Here is a 10,847-nt window from a genome sequence, read left to right on the forward strand (position 1 = left end):
AGGTTCGTATCCAAGCTACCTGCTTAAAATAGTTTGAGGCAGTCTGGTTGGTCTATAGCAAACTGGGGTTTCTTGTTTGGTTCTAAATCGGTAACACCAAATTGGGTTTAGAATTACAATCCCTACAGTGTGCCAACAGGCCATTCGACCCAACAAGTCCACACTGACCCTCCGAGGAGTAACCTACCAAGACACATTCCTCGACCCTGTTGTTACACATTTACCCCGACAAAGACTCCGAACCCACACATCCCTGAAAACTACAAACAATTTAGCATGGCTAATTCACCTGTCATGCACACCTTTGGATTGTGAGAGGAAACCAGCGAATCCAGAATAAGCTCATGCAGACACTGGAGAGCACGCACCAGGAAGCGATTGCGTTCAAAGGTCGCGGATGGTAGCTGTTAGTGTCTCTTGTGCCCGATGTTGAATTCAGTTGGTTTAAACAGTATTTTGTGTATAAAGATTCTTTCAGTCACTGAGAGTTCTCTGGGTGTGGAAGAAGTGAAGTTGGGTGTTTTACAAAAGGTAATGAAGGTAAAGCTGTAGGAATTGGCAGACAGGCTGGAGTTGGGTTGCGTTTGTTTGTGAGAAAATGAGAGATAATTACAGCTACATCTCAGCAATTACATTTGGTGGAAGCGCCATCAGAGTCTTTGGAAATGGCGAGAATTCAATTTCAAATGAGGCACCGTGAACATGAGAAGGAATTGGAACAGTTTGAATTATGTTGAAAAGTAGAAATTAAAGAACAGGAAATGAAGAAGAAAGAGAGATTAAGAAAGAAGAAAAGCAGAGAGATTTAACTTCAAAGGTTAGTAATTAGAGAGGAAAGTTGACATAGGAGGTGGTGATGAAGGTAGACGGTAGCCTGGATGAGGAGGATAGTGAGGATGAGCAACCCTATAGTAGCCAAAGGCTTGATGGGGTTATGTTTAAATACATCCAGACATTATCTAAATTTGATGAGAATGATGGGGGAGCCTTTTTAATTTCACTTGAGAAAGTGGCTAAACAAATGCAGTGCCCAGTGAACATGTTGATTCAAACGAAGCTGATTGGCATTTGCATCTCTATCGGAGGCGGTGTCTGGGGAGGAGGTGAAGAAAGCCATCTGAAGTGTACATGAGCCTGTGCCAGAAGCCGACAGACAGTGTTTCAGGAATCTAAAATAGCGTCCGTGGTTAAACGCACATTGAGTTTGAAAGAATCTAACAAAGTAAATTTGAAAGGTGGGTAAGGGTATTAAAAACAGAGCAAAGTTGTGACACTCTCAGAGAGATTCTTATTTTGGAGAAGTTCAACAATTCACTTCCTGCAGTCGTGAGAACTCGTGTGGAAGAGCAGACTGTTAAACGGCAAGATTAGAAGCTGAAATGGCTGATGATGATGATTGAGTTCAGAAATCAAAGTTTGGTTTCTGTGAGGGATTGAGAAGAATGTACGAGACCTTCTTAAAACATATCCCTGTGAGAGTAAGGTTTACTGGCATAGGCCAGGAGTAGCAGGTAAACAGGTTACAGCATTAAGAGGTACAGAAGGATGTAATTCTTTTACGCTGAGACATGAGGAGATATGTCATTCAGAGGGAATATTGGAGAGCTGAGAAGTGCTCCATTATGTAACGTGTGGTCAGAGTGTCCAGTGGAAACATCAACAGATTTATTCCACAGTGAGGAAGGAGGCCTTGCGCTTGGTGTTGGCATTACAACATTTCAGCATTTAAATTGCGAATAACATACATGAGACAAATCTTTATCACTGATCGTGACCCCTTAAAGCTTTTGGAGAAGTTTAGGGAGAAGAATACCAGCCTGTTTCAACTGAGCTTATTACTGCTGTCATTCAACTTGAAATTATACAGGTGACAGGGCGAGAGAAAGTAAGTTTTGACACGTTGTGGAAACTTGGATGAAGAAAGACAAAGGCATTCTGTGGCAGGAGTAAAATGACTGAAATCGAATCGAGTTGTGAACATTTGTATGTTCAGAGTCAATGTAATATATATATGCACCTCTTCCTCCGCTACATTGATGACTGCATTGGTGCCAACTCGTGCTCCTGCGAGGAGGTTGAGCAATTCATCAACTTCACCAACACATTCCACCCTGACCTTAAATTTACCTGGACCCATCTCTGACACCTCCCTTCCCTTCGTGGACCTCTCCATCTCCATTAATGACGACCGACTTGACACTGACAGTTTTTACAAACCCACTGACTCCCACAGCTACCTGGATTACACCTCTTCCCACCCTACCTCTTGCAAAAATGCCATCCCGTATTCCCAATTCCTCCGCCTCTGCCGTATCTACTCCCAGGAGGACCAGTTCTGCCACAGAACGCACCAGATGGCCTTCTTCTTTAGAGACCGCAATTTCCCTTCCCACGTGTTAAAGGTGTCCTCCAACGCACCACGTCCACATCCCGCACCTCCGCCCACTGACCCCACCCTTCCAACCGTTACAAGGACAGAACGCCCCTGGTGCTCATCTGTCACCCTAGCAACCTTCGCATAAACCAAATTATCCACCGACATTTCCGCCACCTCCCAACGAACCCCACCACCAGGGATATATTTCCCTCCCCACCCCTTTCCGCCTTCTGCAAAGACCGTTCCCTCCGTGGCTACCTGGTCAGGTCCACGCTCCACTACAACCCACCCTCCCATCCTGGCACATTCCCCTGCCCCTGCAGTAATTGCAAAAGTTGCGCCCACACCTCCTCCCTCACCTCCATCCAAGGCCCTCAAGGAGCCTTCGACATGCGGTCTCCTCTACATTGGGGAGTCTGGACGTCTCATAGCAGAGCACTTTAGGGAACATCTCTGGGACACCAGCACCGATCAACCACACCGCCCTGTGGCCTAACATTTCACCTCCCCCTCCCACTCTGCCAAGGACCCGGAGGTCCTCCGCCTTCTTCACCGCCGCTCTCTCACCACCAGACGCCTGGAGGAAGAATGCCTCATCTTCCGCCTCTGAACACTTCAACCACAGGGCATCAATGTGGACTTGAACATTGTCCACATTTCCCCTTCCCCCACCTCACCCCAGTTCCAAACTTCCAGCTCAGCACTGTACCCATGACTTGTCTTACCTGTCTATCTTCATTTCCACCTCTCAACTCCACCCTCCCCCCGACTGCCACCTTCATCCCCTCCCCCACTCACCTATTGTACTCTATGCTACTTTCTTCCCACTCCCACCCTCCTCTCACTTATCTCTCCACCCTTCAGGCTCTCTGCCTGTATTCCTGATGAAGGGCTTTTGCCCGAAACGTCGACTTTACTACTCCTCTGCTGTGCTCTTCCTGCATCACTAATCCAGAATCTGGTTTCCAGCATCTGCAGTCATTGTTTTTACCTATATATGCATTTCAGTCTACAAATAGAGGGCGATTAGGAGGTCTAAAATTAATCCATCTTTGTATATTGATGGATCATTTTATTAAAGGAGGAGTTGTGAGTATACTATCACTGTAAAGAGGTTAGTTTCTCTTAGGTTGTTTTTGAAGAGAGATTATAAAGGCAGAGGTGCAGAACTGCTGTCGAAACACTGTTTAAGTAAATAACTGAGGAGGCCTTTAGGTTTCATTAAACGGTGGTAACAATCGAAGGGCAGTGGCCAGCTCTCACACACCAGGTCTTCACGTTTGGTTTTTAGCTGCAGCATTCAGAAGCTGTTGGGGCTCCCAGCAGGGTTGGGAGTTTCAATACATGATCCGTAGCTGCTTTTCTCGTTGAGATCTCTTGTTGATGTTGATTTCTCCTGGATCGGAAAATTGCATGTAAGAATCTGTATTTGAATATATCTTTGTGCCAAGCGGTGTAAACCAAGAAGGTACGGTACCTATTGTTGTGTAAGTGTTCCAACATATAAGCTATCCCAAAATGTTCTTTCCTTTGATTGGATTTTAACTAAATCATTTGAATAGATTATATTATATTGTGCTTAATGTCGAGTGGTTTGACCAGTCACAACATATCTGGAATGCACACTTCCCATCTATATTCAAAATAAGGAAAGCTTTGGGTCTAAGCGGCCTTCTTAAAATATTTTGCGGGGATCTGTAGCCGAGGGGTTTCTGATTGACTCCTGTTATTGAAAAGTTAGTGGAGGAGTTGGGGAATGGTTTGCTGGAGGTTGTGCTGTGAGTTGCCTCAGACATTCAGGGAGACCTGAGGATTTGCTGACCCAACTCGGGATGGAGCATTGGGACTGTAGTTACAACATCTGGGTCTGTAACATGATCAACAAACGGAGCAGAGGCTGCAGAAAGGGGAAGCTCTGAAACCACGCGGTGAGGGTGTGTGGGGAAAGCGATCTGCTGTATCCACCCCGGGTTTTCCAGGAACAGCTTCCCAACTCCACCTAACCTAGGATCAAAGTGTGAGGGGACCCTGATTGAACAAGGAGCTGGTCACAGAGCGGTGTCACCTCCTTCAACATGACCTGCAGCTTCACACCAGACGGAGGACTGTGCTGCAAGTGGCTGTTAGCGTCATAGTTTCATTCAGCTTCTATGATCCAGAACTTTCCAGGCAGGACTGGGTGACATATCCATCATTTCCCAGTATCTCAACATCAGTGTCACCATACGGTGACGGAGTATGTATATGGTGGATGAGGTCAACACATTGTTTCTCCCACAGCAGGGAGCTGCCGGGTGTATCCAGTATAGTGGGATTCCCGATGGTGTACATGGCATCTGCGGAGTAACTATATCAATAGGGAGAGGTAGAGGAACTGAAGGAGCTCTCTCTCTATTAATGTTACAGTGTGCCCATGCACAGTACTTCATGTTGGTGAATACCCACTGTCCTGGCAGCAATCACGGCCTCTTCATTCAGAAGCAGTCAGCCATTCCCATCGTCATCGGGTCTCCACGTAGAAAGAAATGAATATATCTTGGATAAAGGCCGTCCCCTTGATGCACATTTCAAAACATCATCCCCATCTCCAACCAACCACATCAAAGTATTACATGTGTACGGAGAGCAATGGGGTCACTTGGAGTGTCTGGGAGCTGACGATCAGGAATGGAGCAAAACCTCCCATGTCTGAACGGGTCTGAGTGAACCCCCCAGTACACAGTATCATTTAATCCTGTAATCCCTCTCCATTTCAGTCACATACTGCCTTGCATTATTCCTGTAAATGAAATGATAGGTGATATCATGCTAAATTCGACCTGCCAAACTATTATCTATTGCCTTTACCTCTCTGAATCTATCTGCAGACTCTCCACCCTCTCGTGATAATTTAATCTCTTGCTTATCACAGCGACATCACAAAACTCAGCATCTGAATATCTGTTCCATCCTCCTGATCATTAATATAGATTGCAAATAGTTGAGAACCCAGTGCTGGTCACTGTGTCACCCTACTGCTTACGTTCTGTCTAACTGATTGAGATTGATTTATCCTGAGTGCCTGCTTCCAGTATGATACCCAGGCCTCCCCCATTCCTATCCAACACAGTCGAAGGGCTGAATAAGAACAAGGAGCATCTGTAAGGAATCCAAACTCTCGATGAGGCTGATGTCAACGCGGCCTCTGTTCCACTTTCTTGCTATGTCTCCATCCTAAACCCTCGTCTCTTGTTGTAGATTGTGCCACAGGAAAGAAAATTCTCTCCAAACCTACACTTTCAATTACATTTAGCATTTTACAGATCTCAATGAAATCTCCTTTTATTATTATAAACTCGAGAGTATAGGCCTAAACTGCTCAATTTCTCTTCATAAGACAAACACTTCAAATATGGAATCAATCTAATGAAGCTCTTCTGAATTGCCTACAATGCAAATACCTCATTCTGTAGGACACCCAAACTGTACTCCAGTTGCAGCCTCACTAATGCCTTGCATAGCTAGAGCAACACTCCCCACTTTTCTACTCTATCCTTTTATAAATGAACACTGAAATTATGCTTGCATTTCTCATTACTTGAAGTACCCACAAGCAGGTTTTCTGTGATATGCAAGCAGGCATCCAGATCCCTCTGCACCTAAACACTTTGAACTTTCTCTCCATTTAGATAATAATTTGTCTTTTTATTATACTGGCCAACTTGAATAGCCCCATATTTATTCACTTTAATGTTCCTTGCCAAATGTTGGCCCATTCACACAACCTATCCATATAGTTTTAAATCTCTTGCATTATAATTCTGAAGTAATTTCTCACCAATGTTAGTGTTATCTGAAAATGTGGTATCGTATTTTCTATCCCGTCAACCGAGTACAGTAATACTATCGATCGCAAATGAGAACTGAAATCAATGGCACACCACAAATTGCATTTGCCAAAATAAAATGACACATTTATTCCATCTGACTGCATTTTGTTGGTTAACCAATCCTCAATACAAGCTAATAAATTACTCCTAAACCCATGTTGTCTGATCTTACCACTTACACATTGGAGAAGTGACACATCCAATGCCTTCAGGAAGACCAGATACATTCCATCTCCAGGAATCCTACTATCCACCTTGCTTGTCATATCTTTAAGTAACTCAAGCAAACACTTCAAACTCGATTTAACCTTTGTAAAACCATGTTGACTCCAATGGATTGTGGTTTAACTTTGCAAATGTCCTCAACAATGGATTCTAATAATTGTCTTAAATTACAATAGTTTATCATTACGTTTTACGCCCAAATGTAACAGTTATTATAATTTCTTCCCTTTTGAAAACCTTTACGTTTTCTTTGAATTCCTGTTTAATGGGCAAAAGGTTTTAAGATATCTGCTCCAATTGCTGTTTGAGGCATGTGTGACTGACTGCTGGTGTACAATCTCGATGGGCTGACGTCTTTCTGGTGTTCCCATGCTGATGTCTCCAAGGCCAGAATGACCTTCTCCCATTGATGCGTTAGGGGGTTGGGGGATTATGGAATCCTCCTGTTGCTGGGTAACATTTTGAGGGACAGATGGGGTTTCTCATATTTCCCCATAACAAGTGGAGATACTGAACGGTTTCTGCATGTATCCTGGAGACGGGACCGAGGGAGTGATTGGTCTTCTCTTGTTCCCATACAACAGACATGTGTCTGAATTACCTCTTCCTTTCTCATGAAAGAAGTCGCAGATCGTTTTTATCCTTATCCAACTCCCTTGAAATAGACTCGGTGGGTCTGAATGACCTCCTGTTATCCCAGTGTAACAAGCTCGAGTCACTGTGTGACCTCTTCCAGTTCCTATGTTACAGACTTGAGGAGGCTGAATGGACTGATCCTGTTACTGTTTAACAGGATACTGGTGCAGCATGGCCTACTGTTATAGGCTCAAGGGGCTGATTGGCTTCCTTCTGTAAATGTATATCAGGCTCCAGGGTCTGACTAGCCTCGTCCTGTTTTGGTGTAACAGGCTCGAAGGCCTTAATATCCCCCTGTTGTTCCTGTGTAACAGGCTGGAGAACGGAATGGTTCCTCCACTATCTGCGTAATTTGCTTCACTTGTTGACTCCTTCTGTCATCTATGTTGAAATAGGACACTCTTTAATTTTTGTAAACTCCAATGGCTACTGGGTCAACCTGATCACCCTTTCGTTATAAGATAGCACCTTCATTTCATGAATCAGCTGAGGGAACCATCTCTGAGCTGCTTCCAATATAACAACATCCTTTCTTCATTGAAGAGATTAAATCTGTACACACTACTCCAGATGTGATCTCACTAAGACCCTGTACAGCAGCAGCAACACTTTACCAGCCTGTTGTAAGGTTCCCACCCAGGTTAGAGCTGTCTCAGCTCTCTGGAGGAATACAGACCATTGTTGGAAGATCATTGTCCTTCTCTACTCCATCAGCATAACGGGAGATCTGGAGAAATTAATGTTTGAGAAGATCATAAATGATGTGGTGAGATGATCTCTACCATTAATCTCCCCAGAGCCCACGTCGCTCAGATTCTACAGAATCTTGTAAGGTGGAGCGCAAAAACAGTAAGGAGGAGCAAACATTGATGGGAGTTATATATCAAAGTGAAAGCTGCAGTACAAATTTTGAGTGGGAGCAGCGGCCGAGTTGAGGTGAACCCGGGAGACTACAGCTAAGGTAAGAGTTTTTTTCAAAATTACTTACCTGTAGCGGGCATCGGTGTTTTGTTTTCTCTCTCCTTCACAGAAAGAGCGGGAGCAGCAGAGGAAGTGACGGCAAGCAGAGGGGCAGCCGAGACCCGGAAGCAGTTAGTGTAAGCTTAGCTGGGTTAGTTTTTTTCCCCCTTTAAAAGCGTGAAGGAGAGGAACCCGAGGCACTACACGGGTAGTGCCTCCCACCCGCCCTCCTCCTCTAACCTAATAATAACATCTGTTGTGGCAAGCAGGTAAGTGCTGAATTTTGCTTGTATTATTTAGACACAGTTTTTGTTTAAACAGTTAGCTTTAGAGGGATGGCAGTGAAGGCAGTGCAATGTTCCTCCTGCAACATGTATGAGGTGAGGGATGCCATCGGCGTCCCTGCCGATTACACTTGCAGGAAGTGCACCCATCTCCAGCTCCTCCAAGACCGTGTTAGGGAACTGGAGCTGGAGTTGGATGAACTTCGGATCATTCGGGAGGCAGAGGGGGTCATAGATCAGAGTTATAGGGAAGTAGTAACTCCAAAGATGGCAGATAGATGGGTTACAGTGAGGGGGACTGGGAGGAAGCAGCCAGTGCAGGGACCTTCTGCGGCCATTCCCCTCAAGAACAAGTATACCGTTTTGGATACTTGTGGAGGGGATGACTTACCAGGGGTAAGTAACGGGGCTCAGGTCTCTGGCACGGAGCCTGTCCCCGTTACTCAGAAGGGAAGGGTGAAGAAGAGCAGAGCAGTAGTAATTGGGGACTCGATAGTTCGTGGCACAGATAGGCGGTTTTGTGGGAACGAGAGAGACTCACGTTTGGTATGTTGCCTCCCAGGTGCAAGGGTACGTGATGTCTCTGATCGTGTTTTCCGGGTCCTGGAGGGGGAGGGGGAGCAACCCGAAGTCGTGGTCCACATTGGCACCAACGACATAGGGAGGAGTGCTGAGGATGTTAGACAGGCTTTCAGGGAGCTAGGTTGGAAGCTTGGAGTTAGAACAAACAGAGTTGTTGTCTCTGGTTTGTTACCCGTGCCACGTGATAGAGATTCGAGGAATAGGGAGAGAGAACAATTAAATGCGTGGCTTCAGGGATGGTGCAGGAGGGAGGGGTTCCAGTTTTTGGACAACTGGGGTTCTTTCTGGGGACAGTGGGACCTCTATAAACAGGATGGTCTACACCTGAACCTGAGGGGAACCAGTATCCTTGGGGGGAGGTTTGCCAGTGCTCTTGGGGGGGGTTTAAACTAACTCGGCAGGGGCATGGGAACCCAGATTGTAGCTTCAGGGTGCAGGGCCTGGAGTGTAGGGAGGTGAGGAACATGGCATCAATTTCCAAGGAGGGTGCCTGTAAACAGGGAAGTGGCTTGAAGTGTGTATACTTCAATGCAAGAAGTATACGAAATAAGGTAGGTGAACTTGCAGCGTTGGTTGGTACCTGGGACTTCGATGTTGTGGCTATTACGGAGACATGGCTAGAACAGGGACAGGATTGGCTGTTGCAGGTTCCGGGATTTAAATGTTTTAGTAGGGTCAGAGGTGGGGGTAAAAGAGGGGGAGGTGTGGCATTGCTTGTCAAAGATAGTATTACAGCGGTGGAAAGGACAATGGATGAGGACTTGCCATCTGAGGTAGTTTGGGCTGAGGTTAGGAATAGGAAAGGTGAGGTCACCCTGTTAGGAGTCTTTTACAGGCCTCCTAATAGTCCTAGAATCATTGAAGAAAGGATTGGGAAGGTGATTCAGGAGATGAGTGACAGTAATAGGGTGGTTGTTATGGGGGACTTTAACTTTCCTGATATTGATTGGGAAAGCTATAGCTCAAGTTCGTTAGATGGGTCAGTGTTTGTTCAATGTATGCAGGAGAGTTTCCTGACACAATATGTAGACAGGCCAACAAGAGGTGAGGCCATACTGGATTTGGTTCTGGGTAACGAACCAGGCCAGGTGTTAGAATTAGAGGTAGGTGAGCACTTTGGGGATAGTGACCATAATTCGGTGATTTTTACACTCGTGATGGAAAGGGATAAGTGTGTACTACAGGGCAAGAATTATAGCTGGGCTAAGGGAAATTATGATGCGGTGAGGCATGACTTAGGATGTGTGGCTTGGAAAAGTAGACTCCAAGGCAAGAGTGTAAATGATATGTGGAACTTGTTCAAGGGGCAACTATTGAGTGTCCTTGATAATTATGTACCTGTCAGGCAGGAAGGAAAGGGTCGTGCGAGGGAGCCGTGGTTTAATAAGGAATTGGAATCCCTTGTTAAATGGAAGAGGGCGGCCTATCTCAAGATGAGACGTGAAGGTTCAATTGGGGCGATTGAGAGTTATAGGGTAGCCAGGAAGGACCTGAAGAGAGAGCTAAAAGCAGCAAGGAGGGGACATGAAAGGTCCTTAGTAGATAGGATTAGGGAAAACCCTAAGGCTTTCTATAGGTATGTTAGGAATAAAAGAATGACTAGGGTAGGAATAGGTCCAGTCAAGGATAGTAGGGGGAAGTTGCGTGTGGAGGCGGAAGAGATTGGGGAGACACTGAATGAATACTTTTCTTCAGTATTCACTCAGGAACAGGGCATTGTTGTCGATGAGAATACTGAGGCACAAATAAGTAGAATGGATGGCTTTGAGGTATGTAGAGAAGAGGTGTTGGAAATCCTGGAAAAGGTGAAAATAGATAAGTCCCCTGGGCCTGATGGCATTTATCCTAGGATTCTCTGGGAAGCAAGGGAGGAGATTGCAGAGCCATTGGCCTTGATTTTTATGTCCTCTTTGT

This window comes from Chiloscyllium plagiosum, unplaced genomic scaffold (assembly GCF_037043375.1).
Source record: "Chiloscyllium plagiosum isolate Xiang-an unplaced genomic scaffold, Cpla_swu_hap1 HiC_scaffold_48, whole genome shotgun sequence".
In the NCBI taxonomy this organism is placed as follows: domain Eukaryota; kingdom Metazoa; phylum Chordata; class Chondrichthyes; order Orectolobiformes; family Hemiscylliidae; genus Chiloscyllium; species Chiloscyllium plagiosum.